Below are 5,582 nucleotides of genomic sequence, written 5' to 3' on the forward strand. Positions count from 1 at the left end.
GGTCTCAAAACTGTGGATTCCCAGAGGAGTATAAAAAGTGAAGGGGGGGGTTCACTTAAAAAAAAAGAGCAAAGAGGGGACATGAGAAACATTGGTCGGCCAAATAAAGGAAAATCTCAAGATGCTTTACTATATTAAGGGCAAGAGAGTGACTAGGCAAAGAGTAGGGCCCATTAGGGACCAAAGTGGCAATTTGTGTGTGGAGCCAAAAGATTAGTTGAGAGATTAAATGAGTATTTTGTATCTCTGTCCACGATGGAGAATGAGGTGGAGATGCCGGCATTGGACTGGGACAAACACAGCAAGAAGTCTCACAACACCAGGTTAAAGTCCAACAAAAGCCTCTAGCTTTCAAAGCGCTGCTCCTTCATCAGTGGGATTTCAGTTCACAAACAGGGCAGATAAAAAAGACACAAACTCAATTTACAAAATAATGATGGAATGCGAGTCTTTACAGGTAATCAAGTCTTAAAGGTACAGAAAATGTGAGTGGAGAGAGGGTTAAGCACAGATAAAGAGATGTGTATTGTCTCCAGCCAGGACAGTTAGCGAGAATTTGCAAGCCCAGGCAAGCTGTGGGGGTTACATATAGTGTGACATGAACACAAGATCCCGGTTGAGGCCGTCCTCATGTGTGTGGAATTTGGCTATCTGTCTCTGCTCAGCGACCTCTGCGCTATCGTGTGTCATGAAGGCCGCCTTGGAGAACGCTTACCCGAAGACAGAGGCCGAATGCCTGTGACCGCTGAAGTGTTCCCCAACAGGAAGAGAACACTCTTGCCTGGTGATTGTCGAGCGGTGTTCATTCATCTGTTGTCGTAGCGTCTGCATGGTCTCCCCAATGTACCATGCCTCGGGACATCCTTTCCTGCAGCGTATCAGGTAGACAACGTTGGCCGGGTTGCAAGTGTATGTACCGTGTACCTGGTGGATGGTGTTCTCACGTGAGATAACGGCATCCGTGTCGATGATCCGGCATGTCTGCTGTGGCAGGGTAGCGTGGTGTCTCTACGGACAAGCCCTCCTTATACACAGGATCTGCTCAGATGAGGAGGATTGCAACAGACACCTCCAGACGCTGAAAGATGCTCTCATAAGAACAGAATATGGCGCTCGACTCATCGATCGACAGTTCCGACGCGCCACAGCGAAAAACCGCACCAACCTCCTCAGAAGAAAACACGAGACACGGCCGACAGAGTACCCTTCGTCGTCCAATACTTCTCCGGAGCGGAGAAGCTACGACATCTTCTCCGGAGCCTTGAACATGTCATGCGCATATGGAGACGAACATCTCGCCAAGGCCATACCCAAACCCCCACTTTTTGCCTTCAAACAACTGCACAACCTCAGACCATTGTCTGCAGCAAACTACCCAGCCTTCAGGAGAACAGTGACCACGACACCGCACTACCCTGCCACAGCAACCTCTGCAAGATGTGCCGGATCATCGACACTGATGCCATCATCTCACATGCAAACACCATCCACCAGGTACACGGTACATACACTTGCAACTTGGCCAACGTTGTCTACCTGATACGCTGCAGGAAATGATGTCCCGAGGCATGGTACATTGGGGAGACCATGCAGACGCTACAACAACGGATGAAATGAACACCGCTCGACAATCACCAGGTGTGGTGAACCATCGTTGGTTCCCACTAGGTAGTACTGAGCCAGGGTCTGGCCAGTACTACGAGTATGTATATATGTTGCTGTTGGGGTTAGGGATGGGTTGTTCTACTTGTTGCTGTTGCGGTTAGGGTTGGGCTGTTACACCTGTATTATAGTTATTATGGTACATCCCAGTCGGGCTCCGCCTCCTGGGAGAGGTATAAAGGTCACTGCTCTGTCTGGGACCCCTCAGTCTGGGATCGTGTACTATACATGGTAGCTTCGTTGTAATAGTAAATAAAAGCCTTTATTTCCTTGAGCATCTCAAGCCTCGTGTGTGGTAACGCGCATCAATTTTATTGACTATTAATTAAACTCTCGTCGTTAAAAAAAAAGAAAACGATACAGAGAGTATGGAGCAAATGATAAAACCCGAACGTCTTACACTGGATCCACGTGCGGCGGGCGCCTCTAACACCTTCGACCACTGGTTGAAATGTTTTGAGGAGTACCTTGCAGCCTCCGCAGCGGTCACCTCAGACGACGACAGACTCCGGGTCCTCCACGCGAGGGTAAGCGACACCGTATATCTCGCGATCCGTGCAGCCACCAACGACACAAGGGCCCTCGAGCTTCTTAAGAAGCGTTACATTAAACCGCCAAACGAGATGCATGCTCGATACCTCTTAGCCACTCGACGACGGCAGCCCGGCGAAACGATGGAAGAGTACGCGAACGAGCTCCTACAGCTAGCCAGGGGCTGTAACTGCAAAGCAGTGTCGGCAGACCAGAACATGAACGACCTCGCTCGAGATGCGTTTGTGGCGGGAATCGGATCATCTTATATCCGACTCAGACTGTTGGAGCAAGGTAATCTTGATCTCACTAAGTCGATAGAACTAGCGGATACGTTGGAGACGGCCTCCAAAAGCCTAGTATTGTATCCCGAAGACCACGTGGAGACAACGTGGCAGGATAGTCACTTGTATCACGTTCTCAGGGTTCCTTTTGGTGTCACCAATGGGGTCTTGGTCTTCCAGCGTGCTATGGACTGAATGGTGGACCATAACAGACTGCGGGCTACCTTCCCGTACCTGGATAACGTCACCATCTGCGGCCATGACCAGCAGGACCACGACACAAATCTCCTTAAGTTCCTACGCACTGCATCTCGCCTGAATCTGACCTACAACAGGGAGAAGTGTGTATTTCGTACGCGCCGTTTAGCCATCCTCGGATACGTGGTGGAAAACGGGGTCATTGGCCCTGATCCAGACCGTATGTGTCCCTTCCTTGAACTTCCCCTGCCCACCAGCGCAAAAGCACTGAGAAGATGCTTAGGCTTCTTCTCTTACTATGCACAGTGGGTTCCCAATTACGCGGACAAAGCCCGTCCGCTCATCAAGTCCACCTCTTTTCCCCTAACACCAGAGGCTCGATTGGCCTTTGATAAACTAAAAGCCGACATCGCAAAAGCCACGATGCACGCTGTTGATGAGTCCATCCCCTTTCAGGTGGAGAGCGATGCATCTGATTTCGCCCTGGCCGCCACACTTAACCAGGCGGGCAGGCCCATCGCCTTTTTTTCCCGCACCCTCCAAGGCCCCGAAATTCGACATTCAGCGGTGGAAAAGGAGGCCCAGGACATTGTGGAGGCCGTCAGGCATTGGTGCCATTACTTGGCGGGAAAACGGTTCACCCTGATCACGGACCAGCGGTCCGTGGCGTTCATGTTCAATAACACGCTGCGGGGCAAGATCAAGAACGACAAGATCTTGAGGTGGAGAATCGAACTCTCCACCTATAATTACGACATCATGTATCGTCCAGGGAAACTCAACGAGCCCTCGGATGCCCTGTTGCGTGGAACATGCACCAGTATACAGGAGGACCGTTTGCAGGCTCTCCATAATGACCTATGCCATCCTGGGGTCACTCGGCTCTACCACTTCGTAAAAGCCCGCAATCTGCCCTCCTCGGTGGAGGATGTCAGGTCCATAACGAGAAGTTGTCGGGTATGCGCGGAATGCAAACCGCACTTTTACCGACCTGACCGGGCACAACTACTCAAGGCCACTCGTCCCTTCGAAAGACTGAGTGTCGACTTTAAGGGCCCCCTTCCCTCGACAGATCGGAATGTGTACTTCCTCAACATCATTGATGAGTACTCGAGATTCCCTTTTGTTATTCCCTGCTCTGATACATCCGCTGCCACGGTTATCAAGGCATTCCGTGATCTTTTTACTCTGTTCGGGTACCCCTGCTACATTCACAGCAATAGGGGCTCGTCGTTCATGAGCGATGACTTGAGGCAATACCTGCTCTCATATGGGATTGCCTCTAGTAGAACCACGAGCTACAACCCGAGGGGTAACGGACAGGTGGAACGTGAGAATGCTACAGTCTGGAAGGCTGTCTTACTGGCGTTGAAGTCAAAAAGCCTTCCAGTCTCCCGTTGGCAAGAGGTGCTCCCTGATGCGCTCCATTCCATACGCTCACTCCTGTGTACGGCAACCAACGCTACTCCTCATGAGAGGCTGTTTTCATTCCCTCGAAAGTCTTCCTCTGGGACCTCATTACCGTCTTGGTTGACGTACTCAGGACCTGTCCTCCTATGGCGACATGTAAGGGCCCGCAAGTCTGACCCGTTGGTCGAACAGGTCCATCTCCTCCACGCCAACCCTCAGTATGCCTATGTGGCATACCCTGACGGGCGAGAGGACACAGTCTCGATTCGAGACCTGGCGCCAGCAGGGGATGTAGAAACCCCTGTCGCTCCCATACCTCCTGTTAGAGACCCCCCAACTATTGTTTCCCCTCCTGACACGGCGCGGGCAACATCGGGACCATTACTTAACCCTTTTACTCACGTGTACAGCTTGCCTGAGTCCAGGAGATGGTCACCACTTCAGGGCGTGTCGGAACTCAATGGGTTATCATCACCTCGGGGTCAGCCGGCCCGTGAGACTGTGGAGGAAGCCTTGGACATCGCCTTGGGGAGAACGCCACCGCGAGTGCCTACTCCGGTGTCATCACCGGTGTTGAGGAGGTCACAACGACGGTGCGGTCCCCCTGACCGTCTGAAATTATAGACTGATGACAAATTATTCTGTTTTTTTTGTACCCCGCCGGCCTTTGTCTTCAAAGGAGGGGTGAATGTGGTGAACCATCGTTGGTTCCCACTAGGTAGTACTGAGCCAGGGTCTGGCCAGTACTACGAGTATGTATGTATGTTGCTGTTGAGGTTAGGGATGGGTTGTTCTACTTGTTGCTGTTGGGGTTAGGGTTGGGCTGTTACACCTGTATTATAGTTATTATGGTACATCCTAGTCGGGCTCCGCCTCCTGGGAGAGGTATAAAGGTCACTGCTCTGTCTGGGACCCCTCAGTCTGGGATCGTGTACTATACACGGTAGCTTCGTTGTAATAGTAAATAAAAGCCTTTATTTCCTTGAGCAACTCAAGCCTCGTGTGTGATAACGCGCATCACCAGGCAAGAGTGTTCTCTTCCTGTTGGGGAACAGTTCAGCGGTCACGGGCATTTGGCCTCTGATCTTCGGGTAAGCGTTCTCCAAGGTGGCCTTCACGACACACGACAGCGCAGATTTGCTGAGCAGAGACTGATAGCCAAGTTCCGCACACATGAGGACGGCCTCAACCGGGATCTTGGGTTCATGTCACACTATCTGTAACCCCCACGACTTGCCTGGGCTTGCAAAATCTCACTAACTGTCCCGACTGGAGACAATACACATCTGTTTCACCTGTACTTCACCCTCTCTCCACTCACATTGTCTGTACTTTTAAGACTTGACTACCTGTAAAGACTCGCATTCCAACCATTATTTTGTAAATTGAGTTTGTGTCTTTATATGCCCTATTTGTGAACTGAAACCCCACTCACCTGATGAAGGAGCAGCGCTTCGAAAGCGAGTGGCTTTTGCTACCAAATAAACCGACTGGACT

The sequence above is a fragment of the Mustelus asterias genome, chromosome 16, assembly GCF_964213995.1.
Source record: "Mustelus asterias chromosome 16, sMusAst1.hap1.1, whole genome shotgun sequence".
Taxonomy (NCBI): domain Eukaryota; kingdom Metazoa; phylum Chordata; class Chondrichthyes; order Carcharhiniformes; family Triakidae; genus Mustelus; species Mustelus asterias.